The sequence below is a fragment of the Saimiri boliviensis genome, chromosome 3 (genome assembly GCF_048565385.1).
Source record: "Saimiri boliviensis isolate mSaiBol1 chromosome 3, mSaiBol1.pri, whole genome shotgun sequence".
Taxonomy (NCBI): domain Eukaryota; kingdom Metazoa; phylum Chordata; class Mammalia; order Primates; family Cebidae; genus Saimiri; species Saimiri boliviensis.
This window is the reverse complement of record NC_133451.1, coordinates 111,774,147-111,795,323: the sequence shown is the minus strand read 5'-3', so window position 1 is coordinate 111,795,323 and position 21,177 is coordinate 111,774,147. Positions and strand designations below refer to the sequence as shown.

The window sequence follows — 21,177 nt, the reverse complement described above, 5'->3', positions numbered from 1 at the left end:
GTGTGCCCTATACAAATGTACAATTTTGAATCTTTTATACCATATTTTTACTGAGCCTTTTCTTTGTTTAGATATGTTACATATACAGATACTTACAACTGTGTTACAACTGCCTACAGGTTTCAGTATGATAACATGTTTTACAGATTTGTAGCCTGGAAGCAATAGGTTATGCCATATATCCTGGGTGGATATTAGGATGTATCAGCTTGGTTTGTGTAAGTAGACACTCTGATGTTGGTGCAATGATGAAATCACCTAATGACACATTTCTCAGAATATATTCTAGTAGCTAAGTGATGCATGACCTAGTTATACCTAGCATATACCCTATATATGTATGCATAAATATATGTGTGCCTGTATGTATATGTGTGTGTGTCTAGAGTATGAAATAAAGCTAAATATTTATAAGTTTAATTATTTTTAAAATGCACGGGTAATTTATATCAACTAGAAGTAAATGATAGCTTGGTGATACTAACAATACATAATTTAAGAAAGAAGAATTATGTAGGATGTCTTCTGGCTTTGGGAAACAATTTTTGGACTAATTACTATGTGCTATAGAATGATGGACATGTTACTCTAACCCAATCAATCCCCTTGAATGTTTATGCATTGCTTAACTATGTTTAAAGCATAAAGTAAGTAAATGTGACATAAGTGACAAAACATTCCATTAAATAAGTATTCTCTCACATAGTATAATATAGGTTTGGCAAAGTGCATTACAAATGGTGGTGCATATTTTGTTGGATTTCAATTCAAGAGTTTTATTAAGAAGCACTATGATAGGTGAAAAATACCAATGAACTTAGAATTAAAAGACAAATATTCAAATCATGTCATTGATCAAATGAGATAATAGATTTAAAAGTACTTTTTAAAATATAAAAATTATATATGTGCTTGCTATTATTAAAAATACATAAATGTAATTATAATAATACTCAGTGGCATTTTATATTAAAGAGAACAAAACATGGTTCTTATGTAGTATTTAGTCATATAAAAAAGTGAATCATATTATGAAATTGTTATTATATGTAACAGATGCTCTCAGATTGTGTGTTTGTGTGTGCATGTGTAGTAAGTTAAAGAATCAGAACATAAAATCATAAGTGTACTTTTATTTGCTAAGTGAGTTAAACTGTAAAACGATCAGAAGAGATGACTTTACCCACACACATTTGATTATACAATCCAAAGTGCTTTCTCTGTTCCCAAGGTGCTTAAGTCAACATTATTACATTATTTTTTTTCTTTTTTTTTTCTTTTTTTTTTTTTTTTTTTTGAGACGGAGTTTCGCTCTTGTTACCCAGGCTGGAGTGCAATGGCGCGATCTCGGCTCACCGCAACCTCCGCCTCCTGGGTTCAGGCAATTCTCCTGCCTCAGCCTCCTGAGTAGCTGGGATTACAGGCACACGCCACCACGCCCAGCTAATTTTTTTAGTATTTTTAGTAGAGACGGGGTTTCACCATGTTGACCAGGATGGTCTCGATCTCTTTACCTCGTGATCCACCCGCCTCGGCCTCCCAAAGTGCTGGAATTACAGGCTTGAGCCACCGCGCCCGGCCCAAGTCAACATTATTTTTAAAAGTAATAATATCAGACCATGTTGGGAGAACTTAAGTGACTTAGCCAATGCCACAGACCCATCAGTGACCCATGTTGGACTGAAAACCATCTCCTCTCTCTCCCTCCGTTCCTCCTAGCCTCTTTTCTTCCCTCTTTCCCTCCTCTCCTTCTTCATTTAATAATCATTTACGTATTTGGCACCTGTACCAGGTGCTGAGAAATGCATAGATAAATGAGTATCTCTAGAAAATTAGTAGATCTGTTGCCTGCTCCTCTTCAGTGAATGAAATACAGCATATGAAATGTAGGATGTAAGGCCCTGGTTAATCAACAGATTGACTGAACAGTGTCAAACAAAAGAAACATGACTTTAATAAGTATGAAGATTAAAATGGAAATAATAAAACACACCAGATATGAAGGTTGTCAAAGTGCTATGCATATTAAGATCCTTGCCATTTAAGTGTGTATGGAAAGGAATTCATTGGTTAGATACACAAGTGAGATAGATCTGTTTCCTTGATAAGATAATGGGTGAGTTTTAAAACAAACCTAAATTAGTTAAGTTCGACACACTACCAGCTTTACGGAAAATTTCTTATTTTAGTCTTATTTTAGTTAAGGATATGGTCCAGCATAATACACACACGTAAACACACACACACACACACACACACATACACACACACGCACACACACACACACACACACACACAAACACATACACATACATACATTTTATGTACTGGTTTTCAAATAGCCATTTTCTTTTCTACTCTGTTTTCATTAAATTAGAATATGGCCTTTGTCAATAAAGAAGGCTCTTACAATGCAATAACACACCTTACTGAACACATTTATTTAAAATGATATTATCTGCTATTTGTCTTATTTTATATTGCGAGTTTCCACTGAGTGCTAATAAGTGCTTGCCATTGAAGAGGTTTGCATTTAACATCTGTCACCAGCATCCAGCAACTGCACCTACAGCGAACTGTCAGAGAGATTGTTATTCTCCTTTGTAACACCCTGAATCTGTCTCACATCATTTACATACAGATAGTTACAGGCATTCATCATTTCATTATGCTGACGACTTCACTATTCTGATGTATAATGTCTCTTTAATGAGCCTCAAAAAATACAATATTCCTTGATTTATGACTGCTTAACTGAAAAATTATACAAATTGGCAAAAAACTACTCACAATGTATTTTCATTTTTCCTTCACATTACACTTATATTTAACAGTGACTCATGAGTTAAGATCATGCTTCTTTGACAAAAGAAATGATCAGAATTTGACTTCTTAGGTTTTAGTACCACTACAGTTTATATGCATATTTAAAGCTGCATAGTAAAACAAATGCTGACAGTAAAAAGTAACCAATTAAAATCAATCACTCTTTTCCCCATGAAAGGCATCCTTTTGGACAATCACTTTCAATACCAATCTAAGTTTAGTAAGGCTTCTTTGCCTGTAGTGAAGGTCATCACACTAATATTCACTTTTCCCTATTTTGAAAGTAAACATTAAGGACCTTGACACTGAAGGGAACTCTATCCATAACAAAGAAGTAGTCAAGAAAGAGAAAATATATGGGAGTAAATCTGAAATAAAGATAGATGCTTAAAAAGAGGTAGAAGTTGCTGTTGACTGTCACTACTTCCTTAATTCTAAGCCCCTCTTGGCATGCCAGACCCAACAAGGTGTCACCAGCCTTGTTTTCTATTTTCTTATAAGCTATGCTATTGAAGGTGATAAAAATGTTCTATTTATTAATTAAAAGTCATTTCCCAAAAGAAGCTAGTTTTTCATCCAAACAGGTAAGAGTTCCAAAGAGGTATAAATTGTTTATGTGCTGCCAGCTTTTGCAAATGTAGGAAGCTTTTGAATGTAGGGGAAAATAACATTAGAATGAACACTATATACAATTAAGGATAAAGACTGGCATTGATTCACAGAAGAGCTCATGAATCAGCATGAGTAAGGCATATCAAAATAGAACAAAATTTATGAACTGGTATCCTTAGATTTGCTACTACTCTCTCTTAAGTTTAGCTTCCATTCAACACAGCTGAAATTATTTGTAACTTAAATTTCTAAAATAACAATAAACCAGGATAAATTAACCTGGAATCTTAAAAAAAAAAAAAAGAAATGAGTGGTTCAGTTTAAATGAAAGAAAGCACAGGACTCTTTTCATTTAGAAATAAGTGATAGTAATAGAACTCTTTAAAAAACATACAAGTTATATACACTTTCTGTCTGTAAGAAAATATCCATTTATAAAATACGCACAAGAAAATTAGCCCTTATTATATTAGTATTACAATATAAATATAATAATATATAATATAATATCAATACTATAATACAATATAAATTTTAGCAGTATTATTGAACACCACTTTCTCATTTCCTAGATTTATTAGTACTTTTCAGGCTGATCATAAATTACTTCTGGTTATATCTAAATTTGTGACTAACTCACAGAGAGAAAGGATAACCAAAATTGAGAAATATAAAGTAATTTGATTCCAATTCTTCAGGCGTGCTTAAATAAAAGAACACTAAAAAATATTTAAATCAACTTAGCATCAAAAGAAAAACTTCCTTCAGTGATGACTTGTGTGTTTAACAAATATATTCCTAAACATACAAATTTCACATAGTAAGATTCATAATATGCATGCCATGATATCAATTATCATATTTAGTGTGCGTCATAATTTCTGTTTTAATATACATATTTATTAAAGTCACATTTCTTTTGTTTAAGGCAGCTCAGGAAGGGGATGTGATGGTTTTATTTCTCTTTGCAAGTTAGATCTGTTTTAGGCAGGTTTTCTATTATTATTTAAAAGCCTGTATTAGGTTGTCACATCTTATATTAAGCAAAGAATCCACTCATGTTTTATATTTAGGTAAAACAAGATTTCCACCACACCTAAAGAAAATGAGATGTACTACATCTTTGTATGTACAAGATGTTTACAGTTTTTTTGCTTTTTGTTTTTTTTTCGAGATGGAGTTTTGCTCTTATTACCCAGGCTGGAGTACAATGGCACGATCTTGGCTCACCGCAACCTCCGCCTCCTGGGTTCAAGCAATTCTCCTGCCTCAGCCTCCCGAGTAGCTGGGACTACAGCCGTGCTCCACCATGCCCAGCTAATTTTTGTATTTTTAGTAGATGTTTACAGTTTTAAGATAAAAAAGGTCTTACTGCCAAACACTTTGGGACTGATCAGCTGTTTGTAATTTTAGTCAAGAAAGGGTATTGATTTTTCATGTTGAACTGAGTTTTATTTTAAGAAAAAGGGTAACTGCTAAAGTCATTGAGATGATAAGGCATCATCTCCCTGAGTATCATACTTACAAAACTGCCTAGAAAAATATCAATCATTTCCTCTTTATTCCAGTCTTCAATTACGTGCTTATCTCTAGGCCTCTTTATTGAGGAGGTCAACTGATTTAAGCTCAATAAAGATAATAGCAAACATTATACTGAGTTCACACTGTAAATCATTTTTATGTACATTTTATAACACCTACTCTTCATAATAACCCTCTAAGATTGATACCGTTTTGTTCATATTTTAGAGACAGAGAAGCTGAAATTTTGAGAAATTAAGTGACATTGTAAGTCACACAGCCATCAGGTGGTGCAGCTGGCTCTAAAGCCAATATCTTCCTCAATCTCATCTTTTGATGACTGTGAGAATTGTGCCTTCAGTTTTATTCTCTGTTCCATATACCTTCAACCTCGCTCTCATTCCTGGTACTTTTTAAGCTTTGTATCTCTCTCGTTAAAAACAAAAACAAAAACACATCCCAGCTTCATTTGCTGGCTTGTCCTTTCCCCAATGTGTGTTCTTGGCATTTTTGTCAAAAATTATTAGGCTGTAAGTACTTAAGTTTATTTATGGGTTCTCTATCAGTTCTATTGGTGCATGTGTATTTTTACAGCAGCACCATGCTGCTTTGGTTACTATAGCTTTGTAGTATATTTTGATGTCTGATATGATGACATACCAGACATCAAAATATAAACAAAAAGCTTTTTTTTTTTTTTTTGCCCATGACTGTTTTGTCTATTCAGAGTCTCTTATGATTCTGTATGAATTTTAGATTTTGTTTTCTATTTTAGTAAAGTATGTCATTGGTATTTTGATAGGGATTGCATTAAATGTGTACATCACTTTGGGTAGTATGGACACTGTAACAACATTAATTTTTCTGATCCATGACAATGGGATACCTTTCCATTTATTTATGTCTTCCTCAATTTCTTTCCTCAGTGTTTGATAGTTTCATTGTAGAGCTATTCCATCTTCTTGGTTAAATTTATTCTTAGGTATTTTATCTTTTGTAGTTTTTGTAAGTGGTATATCTTTCTTTATATCTTTTTTAGATGTTTCACTATTGACATATAAAAACACTACTAATTTTTGTATATTTATTTTTTAATCTTGCCACTTTACCGAATTTCTTTATTAATTCTAACTTATTTTGGTGAAGTCATATATATAAGCATGTTATCTGAGGACAGAGACAATTTTACTTCCTCTTTGCAAATTTGGATGATGTCAGACAAACTGGATATTCACAAGCAGAAGAATGAGTCTAGACTCCTATCAATAATATAAAAATTGACTCAAAATAAATGAAAGATTTCAATGTAAAACCTGAAATTATAAAACTATAAGAAGAAAATATTAAGGAAATGTGCATTAAGACATTGGTCTGGGAAAGATTTTTCAGGCAAGTACTGAAAAGCCCAGAAACAAAATCAAAAACAAACAAATAGTATTTCTTCAAATTAAAAGTCTTCTGCCCAACAAAAGAAACAATCAACAACATTAAGAGAAAATCTATATGATTGGAGAAAATATGTGCAAACTATGGATCTGACAAAAGGTTAAAAACTAGACTATATAAGAAACTTAAACAACTCAACGGAAAATAATCCAATCGAAGATGGTCAAAAATGTTTTATATGGTCAAAAGATGTGACTAGACATCTCTCAAAAGAAGACATACAATGGTCTACAGTAAATAAAGAAACGTTAAACATCACTAGCCATTAGGGAGATGAAAATCAACCGCAAGGAAGCATCACCTCACCCCAGTAGAATGGCTACTCTTAAAAAGACAAAAGATAACAAATGCTGGCAAGAATGTGAATATAGCGGAATTTATATACACAGTTGCTGAGAATGTACATTAGTACAGAGGTAAAAAAAATTACAGAGGTTGCTAAAAAAATAAAAATAGAACTATCATATGATTCAGCAGTCATACAACTGGGTATCTACCTGAAAGAAATGAAATCTGTATTTAGATGAGGTATCTACCTGCAGCCCCATGTTTATTGCAGCACGGTTCACAGGAACGAAGATAGGGAATCAACCCAAGTGTCCATCAACAGATGAATGAATGAAGAAAATGTGGTAATTTTTTACAAAAAATACTATTTAGTTAAAAAAAATAGAATGAAATCCTGCCATTAGCAGAAACCATAGATTAGCCTGGAGGATATTGTGCTAAGTGAAATTAGCCAGGCACAGAAAGACAAATAATGTACGCCATTACTTATATGTGGAATCTAAAAAGCTGATCTCATAGACATAGAGAATAGAAAAATAGTTATTAGAGGCTGAAGAAGGGAAGGAAGGGAGGTATAAGGAAAGGCTGGTTAATGGATACCAAGTCACAGTGATTGAGGAGGAATAATTTCTAGGATGCTATTACACAGAAGGGTGTCATAGCTATCAATATTCGATGGCATATTTCAAAAGGGCTAGAAGAGAGAAATTTGAATGCTTTCATCACAAAGCAACAATGAATTTTTGAGATGATAGAAATACTTAATACTATGATTTGATCATTATGCAATGTATGAATGTCTTGAAATATCTCACCGTACCCAATGAATATGTACATGATGTGTCAATTAAAAAATTTATTAGGTAATTAAACCATTTTAAAAATACAACTATTAAAACAATCAACTACAAAAGAAAGCCCTCCTTAGTTCTTTTGTCTCTTCTAGCTACTGTCAAATTCCATGCCTTTCCTTATCTATTCTGTTTCTGCTCTACCACTCTTCAATCCAGCACCATCTGGCTTCAGCTCCACCACTTCACAAATCCCGCCCTTTCTAAATAGGGCAAACCTGTGACTTTAGTAGGGATCTATTTCAAAGATGAGTTCAGTTGTGATCTTAACTAATCTATCTTTTGCATCATTATCATCAATTCTTTTTTGTTAAAACTCTGAAATTGTACTTTACTGGCTCTTGTTCTTCTCCAGTCTTTTCTTGTACAGCACATTTTGGGGCACCCTTTACTTCGTCTTTTCATTAGAGATCTATGCTCTCTAGAGTTTGATTTATCTTGCAATTATTTATGCATGCATTAATTGCATGCAAATTACCTTTTGTTGGTAGTTCAATAGACGCAAGACCCCCAAAGCAAAACATCTTTTTCATAAATCTGCTCCTCTTCCTATATTCACCTCCATGTAGGGAATCATTCATTAAATCAAAACAGAAAATTATATAGGAAATTTTCTTGTTTATTTTCTCCCTAGCTGTATTTCACTAACACCCTATGTAAAATAATGTGTAAAGTTCTTTTTATTGCTGCCTCAATATATTCATCTCCTTGTTTATATCTAATCCCTCCTATCCTCAACTCACTTGATAGTTACTGCTTTTATTTATTTATTGTTCACTTAATATTTATTTTCTGAATCTCCAAACTGATTTAGTCTATAGCACTCATGCTCATGCTCCTTGCGCCTTAAATACCTTTCAATTCCACCTCTTTACCTGCACAACACACCCCAGATCCACTCCATGTGGGTACCACTCCCTCTGCAACTTACTGCATGAATCCAGGGTCTCTTTCCAGTTCTCTCTTGACATTCTATGCATATCTATAGCCTTCAGGTTATTTTTTTTTAATAGAATTAAAATGCAGTGGTTAAATACATTGCCTCTGTATGCAGCTTTATCATTTACCAGAATACAGGTTACTTAACTCTTCTTAACCTTACTTCACCTCTGTTCTCACATCCACAAAACAGAAGACCACGGTAGTGCATAAGTAATACAGTAGTTATAAGTGGAAAGTAAACTGTTTTGAGCAAGCCTGCATTATAGAAACCACTTAACAATATGGCTGTTACTGTTTATAAATATTTTCCCTCTGGACTTCCAATAGACACTAAGTTGCTTGACAGGGGGTTTCAACTTAGGATCAATAACACTGAGCACCAAGCACAGGGCAAGGGTCTCTTCGAAGTTAAATTGTCTGAATAAGGTTATGTGACCCAGTGTTCTAAACACATGACAAATTTCCCTGGATTTTACTCCCTATTTTAAACTCAAGAGGAAGTAGGCAAGTAAGATGATAATCAATGGGGAATCTGGCTCTAGACCAAAACTCTATGTGTGATTTTTTCAGACATCACCGCAGGCAATTACAGACCACCTGGCAAGCTTTAGAGGAAAGAGCTGCCCTCCCCACAACAGACTGGGTGCGCACCCAGTGCACTGCCGTCTCTGCAGGGAGTTGCAGTCAAGGACAAGGGTACCCTGGCAGCCATACTCTTAAGCATGTCTACACTCCTAGATCATATGCCCTAATTCAGATCTTCTTTATCTAGTATTTTCAGCAAAGGTTTTCCTCAGTTGTCTCTGCTAAGACCTTCTTATTAGGGGAGCAGGGAAACAGGACACCACTTTTCTCATGCTGACTCCGTGTTCAGTACTTTTCCACTCCTAGTCCTATCTTTTCCCCCTAGTTCTAGCTGCTGGTCCATAAAACAGCGGAATTCTTTTTTCTTTTCTTTCTTTTTTTTTTTTTTTTTTTGAGACGGAGTTTCGCTCTTGTTACCCAGGCTGGAGTGCAATGGCGCGATCTCGGCTCACCGCAACCTCCACCTCCTGGGTTCAGGCAATTCTCCTGCCTCAGCCTCCTGAGTAGCTGGGATTACAGGCACGCGCCACCATGCTCAGCTAATTTTTTGTGTTTTTCGTAGAGACGGGGTTTCACCATGTTGACCAGGATGGTCTCGATCTCTTGACCTCGTGATCCACCCGCCTCGGCCTCCCAAAGTGCTGGGATTACAGGCTTGAGCCACCGCGCCCGGCCGGAATTCTTTTTTAAGGGCTCCAAAGGCATAAGATGATCATCACATCTGTGTTCATTCAACTGACCCTCAAACGGTGCCAGGGTCCAAACTCTTCCATGAGGTCTCTTTCTCCAATTTAGTTTCCTGCTTACATCATTGCAGTGAGTAATAATAATTGACTATTACTTTATTTGGGGTTCTTCTGTTAATGGACTACTCAGACAGCAGGCAGCTCAGCTCTCTACAGCTCTACTAAGCTCCTAACAAGGAAAGAAGACATGAAAGATGGAAGGAGATTGCAAAAATAAAAATATCTGGGAAACAGTATTTTGCTGCCCTCACTTCACAGAATGGAATAACCTTTTGAGTGGCTCAATGATCTAGAACCAACATACTTTTAGAAGATATCTTAAAAATCCTCTAATACAATTTATTCATTTAGAAGTGAATATATGGTGGACCGGGAAGACTATGTGACCTGAGGGTACAATTAGGTGTTGAGACAAGGACACTTCAATCCTAGTCCAAAAATGTAACTTTCATAGAGTTATATGTTATGTAGGGTTAAGTCTAAAAATATATTGAGTTCCAGAATATTCTGTTTCTTTATTCCCTTTTTGAAGTTAGTGTCTGTGATGTCACTTAATCATATCTCATGATGAATTAAATTAGAACAATCTAATAGCAGATGTAAAAATGTATGTATTTTGGTAACGCAAAAACCAATATCAATGTCTTCCAGTTGCTACATGAACTTGTTTCAGAATGAAGGCTAAAGATTTTTAAATGTATATCTTCTATCTGAAATTGGGTAGATTTAGATGGTGAAGAGTACACACATTGGCCAATAGAATTTAGTATTTTGTTTTAAATCAGTTTTTGTTGTTGTTGCTGCTGCTGTTTTCTTTTTGACCTGGAATCTCACTCTGTTGCCCAGGCTGGAGTGCAGTGAAATGATCTCAGCTCACTGCAATTTCTGTCTCCCAGGTTTGAGAGATTCTTTTGCTTCAGCATTCCAAGTAGCTGGGATTATAGGCACATGCCATCACCCCCAGCTAATTTTTCTATTTTTTATTAGTAGAGATGGGGTTTTGCCATGTTGGCCAGGTTGGTCTCGAACTCCTGACCTCAAGTGATCTGCTCACCTCTTCCTCCCAAAGTGCTGGGATTACAGGCATGAGCCACCGCACCCCCATTTAATTCAGTTTTAATTGAAGACTTCTAAGAATGAGGGCACACAAATTAGGGAGAAGGCCACATGTTCTCCAACTGTTATGTATTCCTCAATGAGAAGCAGTGATAATGTACATGTTTTCAAAAGAATGGTGATCAGTCAGAAGTGCTCATCAATGTGTGAGGTAACGTAGTACATAATTATTTTGATTTTACAACAAAGAAAACTGTATGAAGCCAAGAAGTCACATGAGTCTTCCAATACCTACTATAGCACTTTCTACCACAGTGTATTCAGTGGTTATTCCACAAGCCTGATTTCAGAGTCTAAAATAAAGTTGAAATAAAGGACAGAAAATCAAGAAATTCATCCTTGAGAACGGGTAGTCACTGAGACTCATCTTTGTCTTAAACTTTTCATAGTTACTTTCCCATTTCTACTGTTTGATATTCATTCATCAGTTTCCCCTAGCTATATATACCAAACGTTCATACTTCAACTTTTTTTTTAAGAAAGAAAGACAAATACTGCTGGCATGAAGCTAAAACTCATGCCTTAATAAATGAAACACATTTTGCAGATCTGCCAACTAAATCTCCTCTCTAATTGTGTGTCTTCTATACTAACAGCCAAATTAAAAAACAAAACAAAACAAAACAAAACAAAAACAACAACAAAAAAACTCAGTGTAAATATCCATAGGTATGAATAAGACCATTAACCTCCTTTAGACTTTAGGTAGGATGAAATATCTCAGTACGAATTACAAAGAAAATTTTAGCTATTTTTATCCTTCATTGTGTTGTTTATTAAAGGAAGGTTTTTTTCTAAGTTTGAAAATTATGTAAAATTTCTTTTTAAAAAGCATTGTTATCATCATGCATATGGAACACTACAATGTCTTTTAACTTTAGACACAAAAATAACAGTTACTGATCTAAAAATAATTATTTATCTCCTGATAGGCTATTCATTTATTCACTAAGTTTAGGCATTTAAAATGGTTAATCCTAAAATTAAGAGCTTTTTTCTTTAGAAAAACCACCTAAAGTATTCTACAAATAATCTGCCAAGCAGAGCAAATTGGTTTACAAAAAGCTAACCTCAAAGAAATGTTAAATTCCTGTACTAAAATGGGGAAAGAAAATTTAAAAAGCCTGCTTTGACTGAGCAAACACTGTAATGAAATATCTTATATATTAACACCACTAGAGGGCTTGATACATTTTGCTTAATAAAAGCATTTCTTACACCATGTTATTTTTTGGTATAAATAAAGATCTATATGCTCGTAATTCTAATCACGGCCACTTTTTAAAAAGAAACATGTATATGTAAATAGATACGAAAATGCTCCCTTAAGTGATTATATCAAAGGGAACTTGTATAAAGTGAACATTGTTTAAGCAAGTTAAATGAACTGGATGGTTTCAAATACCACATGAAAAGTATTCACTGAAAAGTATTTCCTGCAAATCTGTATTTGACACCACGGTTCTGATAAATGGCTTAATCCATGTTAGAAGAAAATTAAGTTTTAAGTAACACAAAAATTCATTTCTGTTTCAAATTACCAATGATATTAATTAAAAATAATTTCACTTCATTCAAAATCATCTCTATTTTATAGGAATATTTACCTTCATGAATATTTCTCTATAAATCTAACCCAGAGAAATTATTTTGAAAAAAACATATTGAATATTAGTGTCTCTCAATTTCTTTTTAAGTAGGGCAAATAACACACTTAGTAAGTTTGATTTTTGTCTTGAGTGCTGACTTGGCTTTAAATCAATTTCATTATTTAGCCATATAGCAAATACATATTTTTATGGAACTATAAAAGAGAAAAAACTATGACTCAGCTAAAACAAAGACATCTTACAACTTTTTCAGAAAATGTTATTTGTCCATTCAAAATATAAATTACATATACCACCTGTTTTATATGTAGGTAAAATATTAATACAAATAAAATTTTCAAAATTTGAAGTGGAAAGTGTAAGTTATTGCTACATTCTATGAAATAAAATAACTCCAGTTTTATGAATACAAAACAAAATATTAATTGCTTCCTTCACAGAGAGTTTTCCAAATTATATATTCAGTTTTGGGGGAAAATGTTATAGGATATTTAAAAATGAGCTTTCGTTATGTAAGTAATTTTTCTGGTTAGTAAGTCCAGGTTAGTAAAATAATAAATAAGTTCATAAGTCAAAATATAATACATATTTGATATTTGTATATATGTATATATATTTATATTTGAACATAATACTGGGGTGACGGTCAACATATGTAGCCATCTGTACCGCACAGGTATGACCAAGCTGAATGCCTTACTAGTGGGTTCTGGTTGACTAACTACATATGATTTCAAAATCTAAAGATACTACAGTTATCTGGAGGCTTTGCTATTAAATACCTTCTCTGTCTGAATTTCCCCCTGAGGTTATATGTTTGCTTGTCATTCACAGGATCAAAGACATTGTAATCTAAGAGATACAATAGGCCATCTTTAGTCTAACAGTGAAATGGCTATCAAATTCAACCTCTTCACTAAGGGTAATAGCACTTACCTCTGAATTACATTAGAGTGCTGTGGAATGTTAAATGAGAAGCCTATTTCTTCGTCTGTATGATCAGATGAAGTTTCAGGCCAGTTTACAAGATTTTTTTTCTCTTTATGAATGCAATGGTTTTGTATGATAAAATGATAGATGCCATGAGTACAGAGTATTTGATAACTTCATTAGATACAGATTGAACATTCTACTAATTGAAGTTGGTGCTATAATTGCTGGTATTTCTACACATTCCAGAACATCACCAAAATGTAAATAGCCTGGCTTGTAAAAGCATCTCATTCTCTTATTTTCGAATCCCATAACTCATATCACATTTCTTATTCATAATAAGATTATGATTCTTCTTAGCACAGATTTACAATTATTTTACTTCCTCATCAGAAAACTGCCACACTCCTAAGTATATTCTAGCAAAGATCACTTTGACATCATAAATAATTATCATTTAATCCTTTGCTTTTGTTTATATATAAAATATTTACTCAATAATTAAGCGATTCTATAATAGGAATAATTTTCCTTTTCCATGTTGCTACTTTTGCCATTTAGTATTTTGGGAGTTTGTAGTGTTCTGCCCATTACTGCTACTAACTTACATCCATTATTCTTAAACTCTGTGAATGTGAACAACATATGTTATCCAAAAACAAAAAATATGCATTCTAAGTTCATTAGAAAATACTTACAGTGACACACGTCTATCAGCTGTCCTAATGCTTCATCCAGAATAAAGATCACATGAGAAGAGTATCCAGAGGTTTTTTTTTAATCTCCTTTCTCTAGTTTACATGATCACTGCATTCGAGTCTGAAAAATAAAAATTGTACACATCTTATTATCAAATAAAATGGTCTACTTCTATGTAATTTGTGAAACAACAAGAAAATGTGTGGCATTTCACAGAATACAGTAAGTTTCTGAATACTGAGTGGATGAATCATTAAGAATATTAAAAATTACTTTTATATATGTAGGAAAACACCATCAGACCAACAAAAATTATATTAAAATATGCATTAAGCAAGGTGAAATATCACCTCTTTTACTCCCCAAATAAGGTGGGACATGAATCTCCACATACTCAGAGTGATCTTAATCACATTTATTCTTTTAAGTATATTTGGAATAATATGAATGACAGAAAATACATATTTTTTTTATTTTCACCAGTTAAGTGACTTTTATAAACCAACCCTGAATATTTGGATGAGGGAATAGATTAAATTTTAGAATACAGTCAGCCAAAGAAAAGTCCATTTAGCCTTCCAAATCCAATAAGTTATGTATGTTCATACTATGTTTTAAAAACAGAGCATATATCTAAGTATAGTCAAAGATTGATTTAAAAATTATTAAAAGAAAGTATTAATTTTTTAATGAGTTGATCCTGGAGAAGACAAACATCTGAAGGTATCTTTAACTTCGGTGACCTCCATCTGCAAAGGGAAAGGAAGGATGTGCCTTCTTTTTGCCTCTAATTTAACTATCATCTCAAGTCAAACCAATGGCATTAAGGGAAAGGACTTCCAGTGGAGCTGGTTTTTATGACTCCAGTGTTTTTTTGTTTGTTTGTTTTGATAGTTATGTCTTTTAATATGTATAAGAAAAATACATAATTAGCACACATCAAACTTGTGACTTCACAGATATCACTACTTGGGATGAAAATGATATAGGATAACAATGTTAGACCTCAGATTACCTTAAGAAAAATACTGAGTAAATAGTACAGGAGGACAATTTGGAAGTATCTATTAAAAAACAATATATAAATATCCTATGACTTTGCAATTTACTTCTAGGTATCAACCCTAGGTAAACTTTCACATACACACTTTCACACAGGCCTAGGGATACTCCTGTGTGGTATTTTGTAATAGCAAAACCTGAAAACAGTCTTAATGTCCATCACAAGAGAAATGTGTTAAGTAAAATGTGGTAGTCACATGATGGCAATCTATAAACAATTACAGAGAATGGATTGATCTACATTAAGTAACATGCACAGATCTGAAAAACATTGTTAAGCAAAGAAAACAAATTGCTAAACAATATACCATTTGCATTAAACACACAATATTTCCAATGAGTTCATATATGTACATACAAGTATTAAAAAAAAGTCTAAATGGAAGTACAACAAACATAAAAGCCACTAAAAGGGGAAGGGTCAGAAGGGGGAGTGGTTGGTAGCTGAATGAGACTATCTTTATCTATAACAATCTAATTTCTCAAAAGGAGAATCCATTCATGCATTATCTGAGTACTCAGGACCTCATAGGAGTCTTAGGCAGTTAGCTGAAACTGCCTTCATTCACTCATTTGTGTATTCATTCATGTATGTCTTCATCAGACACATACTGAACACCCTCTATTTGTCAAGTTCTTTGCTTGGAATACAGAGTTGAATCAAACATGATCTCTACCCTCCTAGTAAGGAGATACAGTGGGTTCATGAATGACTATCATTAACTGAATGTCTTATGTACTTTGAATTCGAGAAGAGGGTGGGTGATCACCTCTAGGCTTCCTGGAGGTCACATTTAAGCTGGACCTTGACAAATTGGTAGGATTTGGTCAGGCACTAGTTGCAGAGCATGAGCTCTGGGGACAGACTGTTATGGGTTCTGGTCCCACTTTTTATTACTTACTAGTTGTTTGACCTTGGGCAAGTCATTTGACCTTCTGTACCTCAGTTTCCTCATCTGTAAAATGGGGCTAACAATATTACCTACCTCATAGGATTTAATGATGTCCAGCTCCTCAATGGAGGCCTTATCCCTTCATGGAGCCCACTTAGGTGCCGATCCCTCAGAATATAAGCCTCATGCCTGGACCCCTGAGAGCTTCTGATCCCAGCTATTTGGGACAAAAGAAGCCTCCAAATCTGGAAGGTGCTGAATGTCCCACTGACTGGGAAAGTTTCAGGGCACTGATGGGGTCTACCTGGTAAGTGGAGGGCCTGAGGTAACCTGTAGCTTCAATCATGTATGGTAACCAGGTACCTGAGCCCCAATCTGGGTTGTGAGGAAATAGGGGAGAGGTAGCCTGGGCCACATCCTAACCTAACACATGTGAGGTTCACTTTAGGAACTAACCTCATTAACTATAAGGATCATGCAGAGACAGCAAAGCCTGGTGTGATTAGCTCAGCCTTCACTCATTCACATACACCATCATACTTTTATTCCAATCTGTGTATTGCTTTTTTTTTTCTTTTTAAAAGTTGTCTATTCTAATGACTCCAGTGTTTTAATAAGAATCTGTTTAATATCTTCTAATAAAGCAAAGTTTTAATAAAAACAAAGTTTTAAGATGCAGTTGCTTTATTAAAAAACAGAAACAAAACTATTTTGAGTAAAAATGCTATAATACTCTTACTTCCACCCCAAAATCAGAATTTAGTGGATTCATTTCATGTGAGCCCTGAAGATTGTCACAGAGAATAATAGTAGCTGAAGTTACCCAGTGTAACCTTTGTAATCTCACTCACTGTGAGAGGAGGATGCAGAAAGAATAAATAACTTGATTAAAAAAAAAAATCTGCCTCTCTACAAAACAAAAGCTCTGCCTCTCAGTGTAATTATTAAATGTCAGTCAGCAGTAGCATTGAAGGTGTATAACCCACTTCCTTTCTGATTGGTTGTATGCCCATTCTAATTTTTAGTATCACCCTTGCCTCTGGCTCATGACTTTTTTTTTCCCCTCTTGATCATTTAATTGTTAGTTCTTGCTGTTCAAGAATTTCAAAAGATAATTATATATTGATAATAGTCGTACATAAAAATGTCAGAGTTGATCACAGTTTCAATTTTGTAATTTCCTCACTTATAAACAATTTTCTGTTTGTTCATTTTTTTCTCTTCAAAACTCAATAATATATGTAAGTTCTCTTTTGTCTCCCTTTTAAATCTCTCATATTATTTCTAATGACTTCTATATTTGATCTTTTGATATTTTCCACAGCTGTTACTCTACTTAGGCTTTTACACAAGTAATTGTTAAGACGGTTAATGGAAGGGAATGATTGTTGTTTGCCTGTAGGTGTATATTGCCAGTCTTTGCTCCCTATTTGATTCATTCAAGAAATTATTTTTAAATGACTTGACCTATGGGCCAATAATTAGCCTGGCTTGTTATTTAGCTTCAGTACTTTTTATTTATGAAGTAATATATGTAGGTATAGCTTAATGGGACCCAGTGATATTTTTCTGTGTTATATTTGCTAAAGGTAATACCCATACTATATTAAGAAATCTGTAATTTGGGGAGAAATCGATTTTTTTATAGATTTTCAAAATTCAAAATCTGTATACCATAATCCAGAAAATCCACAACTAATAAGGAGGTCAGCGCATATTTGCAAGCTGTTGATATTTGGTCATAGTATATTAGCTCTTACAACAACATTTTCAACAGTATTTAAAAATCTCAGAATAGTCAACTAAAACAGCTACATGTCGGCTTCATTATATTTTGGTAAGCATGTCTGGGAAGTAAGCAACCACCAAAAGCACAAGTAATGGTTAGAAAGGAACACTGCATTCTAACTTTCAGTTTGAGATTCAACACACAGAGAATCTTGTCCGTTTCCCCTTAGCATCCTAGTTACTCCTCATCAGAAATCATTGCTCCCTTGCAAAGTGTTACCTCTCTCTCACACACTTAAAACCGAAACAGGAACAGCTAAATATCTGGCTAAAACAGAAAATAATTTGCATGATCATGATAACAATAACAACAAAGTAACAGTAAGATCCATGAATGGTGACTCTATGTCAGGTTGACATTTTGTGTGGATTTTTTTTTCATTTGTATATGAAATAACTACTGTGACTATCATCTTCATATTGCATACCAGTAAAGTGATGCCAGGAAAAGCTAAGTTATTTTCTCAAGGCCATAAATTTAACTAGCAAGGAGTCAAACCTGTTTCGTGACAAGATTGATCCCATGTTCTTTCCATGAAATCATGTCATTTTGTGATAGAAAATGAAAAGTTTAAAAATAAACCAAGTTTTTAATGTCACAATATATAATACATTACTGGCAATACCTCAATTTAAAATGTTATAATGTACACATATGTGATTGTTTTAATGATAAGAAAAAATGCTAAGTGAATATAAGAATTGAATCTTCTGAAGAATGATATTGATATTAAATTATATTAGAAGGATATGAATGTCAACATGCTAAAATGTTGAATTTCATAGTTAAGACACTGTAAATGTATGTGGGAAATAAAAATAAAATATTTAGATTTCTTTCAGATATATAAATATAGTTCAACTATAGCCTGTATTTTTTAAGTACCCAGAAACATAAATAATTATATATATATACCTGATTATCCAAGAGTAAACACTAAGGAAAATTTAAAACAAAATGTAAAACACATAGGCATGTCTATACATTGAGCCATTTAAGTCAATACAATATTTAAGTAATAAGGGTCAATCAAATCCTGTATCATTTACATTAAAATCAATAAAAAAATTGAGTCAGCCCTGCTAACCCATATAAAATAAGTTCATGTTTATGACAGGAAATATTTGAAGGCTAACAGAATTATTCTTTCAAAATAAACCAGATATTAAAAGAAAGTACAGAGTCTGGTATAGACAGAATTTTTTAAAAAATTAAATTACAACTTCATCCTATGTTCATTGTTTTCACATCAGTGGTTCACATTAAAAAAAAAAACTACGTAAAACATATTTTAAATAACAATTAATGACAATTTTAATAAGGAAAATTTCTTTTTTAGCTCTTTGCTATAGTTTCTTATCTGTACGTTTGCTTTGTAATTCCATGCTAGTTCTTTCAATTACTAAAGAAACTGTTGGCTTTCACAAAACCCAGTAAGCCAGTTGGTGTAGATATTTGCTGATGAACTTCAGGAGAAACATAAAAATATATATCTCCCTGATTTGCAGGGTCAAATCAAGTTAATAGGCTAAGAAATTGAAAGAATGCACAAATTATAACCTCAAGAAGTATGTCATTTCCTCATTAAAATCTCTTTAAAGTTAATTGTAATTCATGAGAATTTTTTTTAAAGATCTTCTAGGATGAATGGTAGTTTTAATACCTAAGATTACATCAAATCTTTTTTAGATCAGCAATTGATAAAACCTTTGTAAATGGAAAAAATAAAACAACATTTATTGTTTAGTAATACAAACAAGGTCAAAGAATTTGTCTTCAAAGGATCGGCCTAGAAGGGCACAGCACCTACAAGATTAAGAACTGGGGGGTAAGGCCAAATGCACATTGGTCCAAAATGATAAAGCTGCCAAAACGTGGAACTGGTAGGAGGTAACTTATCCTCAAAGAAAGCAATTCCTTTAGTTAGAATACTAATTGTTTTTAAAAGTTACCTAAACTTTACTGGCTAATCATCATTTTAAATTGCACAGATAACACCACTATTACACTTCAAATTTCATTAGCTCTTTTTTAAAGGTATGGATCACTGTTGCAAATCTTCCCAACAAATTGCTGGAAATATTAATTTTCTCATTTTATAATGTAAACATTTTATGTGGTGAAAAATTTGTTTTGACTAATTCATGTTTCTGAAATGATGGGAAAGTTATAAAAATAAAATGACATTTATAATTAGAACATTTATATTTCCAGCCCTTTAAAATACAAGAAGAACTTTGTCAGGCAAGTATTTATACAAAGATATAAAAGGCATAAGGTATATATTTAAAGATTTTGCAATCGCATTGAGGAAGAGATGGGGAGCTACACATACAAAAGAAAAGGCTGAGTTTTCTCTTAAACCAAGTCAAACTAGGTCTTGCACCTCTATGCAACAGTCATAAAACACTTGGTAATGTTAAAGTATTTTCTGCACTGTTCAACCAGTTGTCAATTATGAATCCTCATTGTATGCAAATAGTGGCAGCATCTGACCTATTGAATCAGTGGCTTCTGAATCCAACCCGAATTGGTTTCTTTACTTGCCACCTCCTTCCCACCACTCTTTTCAGCCTTCTTTGTCTGGTTCTTCCTCATTTCCAGATGTAAGGCGTTAATCAGAGTGACTAAGAGTTCACTCTTCAAATTATTCTGTTCCCGTTTTCATCCTCATGTTTATATCTGCATCATCTAATGTGCTAAAACTCACCATTTGTGGTTATCTAAATGTAAATTTAAAAGAATTCAAATTGAATTATGTTAAAATATACGGTCACTCAGGCCCAAACCTTGTTTACTCTTGTCTGTCTTTTATCTTCCATATCCAAATAATTTGCAATCCATGTGGCCTCCACATTCAAAATATTTCCATCAAGAATGTATAGTGTTTTTTTTAGGCTGGGTGCAGTGGTTCACGCCTGTAAGCCCAGCATTTTGAGAGGCCCACAAGGGCAAATCTCCTGAGCTCAGAGGTTCAAGACCAGCCTGAGCAACAGGATGAAAATCCCTCTCTACAAAAATGCAAAAATTAGCTGGACATGGCAATGTGTGCCTGTGGTCCCAGCTACTTGGGAGGCTGATGTGGGAGAATTGCATGAGCCCGGGAGGTGGAGGTTGCAGTTAGCTGAGACTACACCACTGTACTCCATCCTGGACAACAGAGAGAGAAACCCTGTCTCAGAAAAAAAAAGAGAGAGAGAATGTGCAGTGTTTTTCAAAACAAGACAATGAAAAAGCAAGTCAGGAAGAAAAAGAAAA

General features: G+C 33.7%; 1 protein-coding gene across 14 annotated transcripts in view; it reads right to left on the bottom strand.

Moving 5' to 3' along the window:
* The window catches only part of TENM3 (teneurin transmembrane protein 3), a 2,726,163-nt gene that overhangs the window by 2,614,397 nt on the left and 90,589 nt on the right, over window positions 1-21,177 (bottom strand). For all 14 annotated transcript variants that reach the window (XM_074396661.1, XM_074396660.1, XM_074396665.1 and 11 more), the window contains exon 2: window positions 14,175-14,295. The gene's annotated coding sequence lies outside the window, so the exon portion shown is untranslated. The remainder of the gene's footprint in view (window positions 1-14,174; window positions 14,296-21,177) is intronic.